The sequence below is a fragment of the Emys orbicularis genome, chromosome 17, assembly GCF_028017835.1.
Source record: "Emys orbicularis isolate rEmyOrb1 chromosome 17, rEmyOrb1.hap1, whole genome shotgun sequence".
In the NCBI taxonomy this organism is placed as follows: domain Eukaryota; kingdom Metazoa; phylum Chordata; order Testudines; family Emydidae; genus Emys; species Emys orbicularis.
Window position 1 is genome coordinate 26,489,832 of NC_088699.1, and position 7,797 is coordinate 26,497,628.

The 7,797-nt window shown below is 50.3% G+C and overlaps 1 pseudogene; it reads right to left on the bottom strand.

Annotated features, from left to right (window-relative positions):
* Positions 1-579: 579 nt before the first annotated feature.
* On the bottom strand, positions 580-7,553 carry LOC135891063 (fibrinogen-like protein 1-like protein; annotated as a pseudogene).
* Positions 7,554-7,797: the final 244 nt, after the last annotated feature.

Genomic DNA, 7,797 nt, shown 5'->3' on the forward strand with positions numbered 1-7,797 from the left:
CCCTGTGGTTAGAGTTTTCCTCCCAAGCTGCCCTGGTGACCCTGCCAGGAAGGAGCAAGGGGAGTGGAGGCACCGCCAAATAAATTCATACACCCTGCTGAGTGGGTGGCGGGATCCAGAAGAACCCAGACCTGTCCATCAAAACCTGTAAGTGGATTGGCATTAAAGAAGGTAACCAGAGAGGGGGCACGACACCCCCAAGGCAGGAAGGCTGAGAATGGATCTACGTGGTACGGTGCCCACAACAGCACAGCAGAAAGTGGCACAGAACAGAAAGTTACCAACTAATGAGCAATAGAGTGGGTGTTTATAAAAATCCTTCTGTGTTTCTGGATTTCCCCAACCCAGTGACCTCTGGAACTGCACATGAGTCTAAGATCTAAAAGACACTGAAAAGTCGCTACAGATCTGAGGCATTTACTCTCCCCAGAGCTGCTATATCTGGATACTGCAGGTTTTGCAAACAATTATTCTGATTATGAATATAACTAAATCAAGACAACACACACACGAGTTTTTCCATCCCTTCGTGGAGCAGGGGTTGGCCTCACTGCAGACAGGAGGGTGGGGAAGGGGTGACTAACAGTAGGACACTGGTTTGATGAGGATGGCAGAGGCTTGGCACTTCCCACTACAGAAACTACCCCAAGTGATGCTCCCTTTGACGTTCAGTCAAACAGAATAACAAGCCGAGTATCACCAGCCCCCACCATAGCTAAACACACAGTTCCCACTGGAAGCATCCTGATCCAGGTCTTTAGCAGAGAACTTCATGTTGTCATGCACGGTGCTAGGATTGTTTGAAGTCATGGCATCCCCTGCAGTCCCAGTGTAAGAGCCCAGCCTCAGCCTGTAGCCCCTGGACTCGTCTTCCAGACTGAAGAGGTTGTAATCTACGTATTTCATGGTGCTGGATGAATCGTGGATGACAAACCTGACCTGGTAGACCTTCTGCTTGGCGATCCGATAGATGTACTCCGTCCCCAGCCAGTAGTGAAGGACATAAATCCACACCGTGTAGAGGTCAAGCATAGGAGTTTATTACACACAGCGCTGGTGGAGTGTCACCTTGCTTATTAGGCTCAGAAACACTGTCAATCAATTGATTACAATAGAATATATAGATTTTCCATGGGCGGGGGAAAATGACGGGGTAGGCAGTTCCACATCCCAGGATAGGTTTTGCAGCAAGACAAGATAGCACATTAGCCAATGGTTAAAAGGTTACATAATGTCTCCGCCCATGGTCTCAAGTTAGCAAGTTAACATTTAATTAATACTTTGATAAAAGGTTATTAGTATAAAATATATATGTGACGGGTTGGATCACAGAAACCCCCTTGGGAGCTGCCACCTAATGTGCAAAGACTACCTCTGCTCCTGTTTTCCCTGCCAGCTCAGGACTCCAGCACCCTGTCTTGCTGAGTCAGACACTCCTGTCTGGCTCCAACACAGACCCAGGGTCTGAATCACTTGGCCCAAAGCTGCAAGTTTACCTGAAAACAGCTCACAGTAGTGTGCTTGTCTTTAGCACTCAGATGCCCAACTCCCAATGGGGTCTAAACCCAGATAAATCCGTTTTACCCTGCATAAAGCTTATACAGAGTAAACTCATAAATTGTTCGCCCTCTATAACACTGATACAGAGATATGCACAGTTGTTTGCTCCCCCAGGTATTAATACATACTCTGAGTAAATTACTAAATAAAAAGTGATTTTATTAAATACAGACAGTAGGATTTAAGTGGTTCCAAGTAGTAACAGACAGAACAAAGTAAGTCACCAAGCAAAATAAAATAAAATGCGCAAATCTATGTCTAATCAAGCTAAATATAGATAATCTCACCCTCAGAGATGCTTCAGTAAGTTTTGCTCAGACTGGACACCTTCCAGGCCTGGGCACAATTCTTTCCCCTGGTACAGCTCTTGTTCCAGCTCAGGTGGTAGCTAGGGGATTCTTCATGATGGCTCCTCTCTCCCCTTTGTTCTGTTCCACCCCTTTATATATCTTTTGCATAAGGCGGGAACCCTTTGTCCCTCTGGGTTTCCACCCCCCCTCACTGGAAAAGCACCAAGTTAAAGATGGATTCCAGTTCAGGTGACATGATCACATGTCACTGCAAGACTTCATTGCCCACTTGCCAGCACACACATATACAGGAAGACTAACAGGTAAACACAACCATCTGCAGACAATGGTCCTGGTTAATGGGAGTCATCAAGATTCCAAACCATCATTAATGGCCCACACTTTACATAATTACAATAGGCCCTCAGAGTTACATTTTATATTTCTAGTTTTAGATACAAGAGTGGTACATTTATACAAATCAGATGATCATACTCAGTAGATTATAAGCTTTGTAATGATACCTTACAAGAGACCTTTTGCATGAAGCATATCCCAGTTACGTTATATTTACTTATTACCATATTTTCTCTAAAACTATCCCAGTTACATTATATTGACTTATTATCAAGTTTTTATAAAACCATATAGACTGCACAACATCACAATATATATGTTAAATTCTGATTTGGGGTCCATAGGAATGGAGCAACTCCTTTGATTGTCCAACAGGTACATTCCTAGGGGTTAAAGCAAAGAAACAGTGAAAGGATATGATAATACAGATTGTTTTAAGGCAGGGCATTGGTCCCTGTGACAGGGAGGTGGAAGGATGCCATATCTTTATACTGACATGTGCCAATTTCCATAAACTCAAGGTTGGATCTGTGGGAAGAACGTTCCCTACAGAAGAGACTGACACAATAGGAACAGGGATCCTTTGTTCAATTTGAAACTTTGAATAAGACACAATTATTTAGTTATTGCTTCAACATCTGGCATTTCTACTGACCAAGCATATCTTAGCAAAGGCAATGTTATCTTGTTTACCCCAGCTTTCTCTTAGCTGATCACTATTAGCTAGGCCTCTGGTCTCTTAACCATACTCTGGACTTCGGGTCTGAAAAAGAGCTGGCACAATCCATATACCAGGTTGTTATATAAAATGCACATGGATTTTAACCCTTCAAGTAGTCATCGTGCACGTTGCCAAAGCCGTACTTGTAGGTGCTCCAGGTCTCAGCCCAGGTGATCTGTGTGTCGTGCCAGTTCCGCTGGAGGACCGTCCAGTCCTTGCTGGTGCTGTTCAAGTCACAGTAAATGACAATCTGGTGGAGTCCTGTGGGCTGGATCACGAAGAGACCACTGACCCTGTTCTAGGTTATCTTGCTGCAGTCCTTGGGCCAGACTGTGCACAAGAGAGAGATCGCTTTCACTAAACCCCGTGCAACAGAACCCTGCTCAGCTCTTCCCACCCTGGGTCAGTGAGAAAGGGCCCCTCCGGTGTGCCACAGACAGCAGTGTCTGCACTAACACCCCGCATGCTTTGCCAGCCCATTGTCAAAGAGGCTTCAACAATGGATACAGACACGGAGCCTGAACCTGCTGGCACAGCCCTGGCATTAGGTTCTGCCACCCACTCCTGGGCAGTTTATTCTCTAACTAGCTACTTTGCATCAGTACTGGATTTACCATGGCACCACTGGCGCCATGGCGCCGGGCCCACACTCCAAAGGGGCCCAAGCCCGGCCCGCTCTTCTCTGCCCCCCGCCCACGGCTCTGTCCTGCGGGGGTAGTGGGCAGAAGCTTGGTCCTGCTTGCTCCTGCTGCAGCAGGGCAGGCTCTGCCGGCAATCAAGCTCCCACCTCTTCCCCTGAGCATGCAGTGTTCCTCCCCTCCCCCTCCCAGTGCTTCCCCCGCCGTCGAACAGCTGTTTGCCACACGAGGGAGTGGGAGGAGAGGAGCCGCAGTGCGCTCGCCATTCAGGGGAGGAGGCAGAGAAGAGGTGGGGGTGGGGCCTTGGGGAAGGGGGTGGAATCAGGGCATACCCCATCCTGCCCCCTGCCGCGAGCCGCTCACGGCAGGGGGCTGAGAGCACCCCCACTCCTCCAGCCCACACCCCCAGCCCTCTGCCCTGACTCCTGCACCCCCCTCATGCACCCCCAGCCCCCTGCCCTGACTCCTGCACCCCCACACATACGCAGCACCCCCATACCCCATGCCCTGACTCCTGCACCCCCCCACACACATTCCCACCTGCACCCCTCGCACCAAATGGGAGTTGCCCCAGGTAAGTGCTCCACACCCCAACCTTCTGCCCCAACCCTGAGCCCCCTCCCTCACCCTAGTTCCTGGCCAGACCCTGCACCCCAACCCCCAGCCTGCTCCTGCACCCTAACTCCCTCCCAGACCCTGCACCCCCAGCCCTGTGCTCAGTGCACCCCCACCCTCAGCTCAGTGCAGAGATCAGGAATGAATCTCTCATGATTCCTTTTCACACTAACCAATCTCTACCAACTGACCAGTAGTGCTTCCTAGTGGTGAGGACTGAGAATCTCTGGTTACATGCCTCTGGAAAGTTGGATGTCTAGATTGCTCAGGTCCATTTCTTCCAGCTCCTCTTCCTGAGGCTGGGACTCCTGCCCTGCTCCGCTCCATTGGCCTGGAGGAGTCTTCTGCAAGCACAGGAAATAACCCAAGAAAGAGTCTTCACTTCCCAAAGCTCTACTGGTGCATGAGATCTTGCTCTCCCCGCCTCCCTCTCCCATCCACTCTGCATCACCCCCAGTGGATGAACAGAGATGGATTCAACACCTATGGATCAATAGACTGGTTACACCCATTTCCGCATCACTCTAGCATCCAGTACCTCAGCATGAGTCTCTTGCACTCCTCCCCAAGCTTCTCTCTTGCAGGCTTTTGAGACCAAGCCTGTTGGGATGCACACCTGCCAGTGTCCTACGAAGGGAGACACAGAAGGCCAGGCGAGGAGAGTGTTTGTTGGCCAACACAATAGAGAAGAGATTGAGGACACAAGGCAGCAATACACTCAGAGCCTGTGGACCCTTTCCTGGATCCAGCTATCTGCTGGGGAAGACACATTACTATATGTCGTGGGGATCAACAGCCAGCCCCCACCTCTACCCTGATGAGGAACTTATGTCCCCCAGCAGCCACAACAGACTGTAGCAGGGGTAGTGGCCTCCCAAACACCCTCTTGTGACATGGGGTGGGTTTGCAGAGCCCTGCCTCAGTTTCCCTTTCTGCTCAGGGCCCTTTAACAAGTCCACACAAGCCAGATAATCACAGCATTCCCCTTCTGGGATCCATTTTAATCAAACATGCAGAGTCTCCACCTCAATTCCAAGCTGAGCACAGACCCTCAGCCACGAGTTCTGTCTTTCCTGTAGTATTCAAACACTCTGCTCTCTTCTTGAGTCAGGAGTCCCCAGCCTCCTTCCCAGAGAGGGGTCAGTTCAGTCTCTCCCCTGGTACCTGCAACCCCCAGCCCTCCTTCCCAGAGAGGGGTCAGTTCAGTCTCTCCCCTGGTACCTGCAACCCCCAGCCCTCCTTCCCAGAGAGGGGTCAGTTCAGTCTCTCCCCTGGTACCTGCAACCCCCAGCCCTCCTTCCCAGAGAGGGGTCAGTTCAGTCTCTCCCCTGGTACCTGCAACCCCCAGCCTCCTTCCCAGAGAGGGGTCAGTTCAGTCTCTCCCCTGGTACCTGCAACCCCCAGCCCTCCTTCCCAGAGAGGGGTCAGTTCAGTCTCTCCCCTGGTACCTGCAACCCCCAGCCCTCCTTCCCAGAGAGGGGTCAGTTCAGTCTCTCCCCTGGTACCTGCAACCCCCAGCCCTCCTTCCCAGAGAGGGGTCAGTTCAGTCTCTCCCCTGGTACCTGCAACCCCCAGCCCTCCTTCCCAGAGAGGGGTCAGTTCAGTCTCTCCCCTGGTACCTGCAACCCCCAGCCCTCCTTCCCAGAGAGGGGTCAGTTCAGTCTCTCCCCTGGTACCTGCAACCCCCAGCTCTCCTTCCCAGAGAGGGGTCAGTTCAGACTCTCCCCTGGTACCTGCAACCCCCAGCCCTCCTTCCCAGAGAGGGTTCAGTTCAGTCTCTCCCCTGGTACCTGCAACTCCCAGCCCTCCTTCCTTCTGAGAGAAGGGTTCTGTTCTTTTCCTCCCTGCAAGAGCCAGTCTTACTCCCTGCAGCACACCCCTGCAGCTACTTCCTCACTCCAGCTACCGCTTCTCAGGCATCTGCCCTGCCTGAGCCTCGCTTAGCTGAAGTTAGGCTCCCACTGAGCTCCCTTCCCCAGGGACTACCCCAGGAACCTGTCACCTCCTCCCTTATTTCCCCAGGTCTCTCTTGAGTTGATCAAATGGCCTCCTTGATTCTTACTCACCCTCCTCACCTAGGGAAGAAAGCTAAACTTGCCTCAGATGAACCTTATTTTTTCCAGCTATGGGTCTGATCCTACATGTGGGTAACAGCACTTCCATTTTCAACAATCTGCAAGGGCCTTATAGTAACAACAGTGTGAAAGCAATTCTGTTGTGCAAGGTAAATGAACACACAGTAAATGTAGCACTTCAATGACCAGATTCAGTCATATTCCTACATAAAAATGGTTAACCTTGTCTAAAGAGAAAAATACTTTATACATTTCAAACAGTAATTATCTGGTGTCCAAGTGGGGCTTAAAACAGGTCTTTGCATTAAAAAGGTTGTCCAAAAATTGTGTAATTGTATAAACATTAGAGAGCTTTGGTTATTGCTTAAAAACAAGTTCAACTTGAAATGAACTTTATAAACAATTTATTGATAATTTGGAGCTTCCCTGGAAATTTTATTACTGGGGGCATGAATAATTAACAATCAAACCTAGGGTCTTCACTTTAAAGTGTTAGTTTCCACATTATTCTGAATAATGAAGATTTTCGGCCACATATTTATATATTTACTATGAAACAAGCAATTTTTGTCCTTATGGAGCATTTGTGAGCTTTGCCATAGGGATAAAGCTATTGAAAAAGAAAAGCAAACAGGGTGAGGCAGTGAAGTAGCTGCCTACTCTGTAAAGCCTCCATCACATACACCTGCTGGTAAATGGCCACTGGAAAAACAATCTCTTTCCCAATTTGGAAGTTAAGATTCTATTAGAGTCCAACTGGAACAGTGAATGGAAGTTAAGATGCTCTGGTACTCGCTCTATTAGAGTCCAACCGGGAACAGTGAGCGGAAGTAAAGTTGCCTCCCATTCTATAATTGATGGGATGGGGTGGCAGCAGGGACAAAGGGGAATTGAGAATGGGGGTGCCTGACGTGTTGGGGTGTGGAGTTCCCTACTGCAGCTCCGCAGGCTGGAGCCTGCACCTCCCATGACAGGTAGGGTCTGGTACAGAGCATGGCATGGCAGGGAGACGACATCTCCCATAACGGCTGGGCCCTTTCACAGCAAGGGCGGCACTTCCCTGCGGTAGCACGGACCCCACCTACTCCTCCTGCTTTCTCCTAACAACAGCACCACCCTTCACGGCACTGCCTTATGGCAACTTCTGCTTCTGGACTCGCACCGGAAATGGGAAGTCCAGGCCGGGCCTGGCAGTGGCTGACAGGAAATAGAGACAGGAGACACTACCATTCCCTTGGTTCCACAGGGTCCACCATGTCTGGTGGGAGATGGAGGCAGCGGACACTACCACTCCCATGGTGCCGCAGGGCCCACCGTGGCTGGTGGGAGATAGATAGATAAATGTCTGTGTACCTCCCAGCACTATGTCTCCTTTAGTGCTTGTGTCCCCCTGCCCTGCTTAGTCTGTGTGTTCCTTACCTGAGCACACTGTGTGTCCCAGGCATGTTCTGTCTCACCTTTGGGTCCAGCCTAACAGGGGTGTCTGTCCCCATCCTCCCACCAGTAACTTCTCCCCCAGCGCACACAGGACAGGGAGCTGG